Genomic DNA, 616 nt, shown 5'->3' with positions numbered 1-616 from the left:
CATGTTCTCACTCATAGGTGGGAACTGAACAATGAGATCACTTGGACTGGGGAAGGGGAACATCACATGTTGGGGCCTATCATGGGGAGGGGAGAGGGGGGAGGGATTGCATTGGGAGTTATACATGATATAAATGATGAATTGATGGGTGCTGACGAGTTGATGGGTGCAGCACACCAACATGGCACAAGTATACATATGTAACAAACCTGCACGTTATGCACGTGTACCCTAGAACTTAAAAGTATAAAAAAAATAAAAAAATAAAAAGAAAAAAAGAAAAAAAAGAATGAATTCTCTCAGCTTTTGTTTATGTTTTTGGTCTTTTTACTTTTTAAGAGACAGGGTCTCACTGTGTTGCCCAGGCTGGAGTGCAGTGGCTCAATTATAGCTCACTGCAGCCTTGAACTCTTGTTCTCAAGCCATCCTCCTGTCTCAGAGTTCTGGGATTACAGATGTAAGCCACTACTCCTGGCTTGTCTTTATTCTTGCAACTATTTTTCACTATTGTAGAATTCTAGAATTTTATATTGGCATTTTCTTTTCTTTTCTTCTTTTTTTTCTTTTTTTATTTTTCAATTTTATAACTTTATTTGATGTATTTGATGATCAGTGA

The sequence above is a fragment of the Rhinopithecus bieti genome, unplaced genomic scaffold, assembly GCF_001698545.2.
Source record: "Rhinopithecus bieti isolate Rb0 unplaced genomic scaffold, ASM169854v2 scaffold_10351, whole genome shotgun sequence".
NCBI classification, from domain to species: Eukaryota; Metazoa; Chordata; class Mammalia; order Primates; family Cercopithecidae; genus Rhinopithecus; species Rhinopithecus bieti.
The sequence above is the reverse complement of the archived record's forward strand: the minus strand, read 5'-3'. Positions refer to the sequence as shown.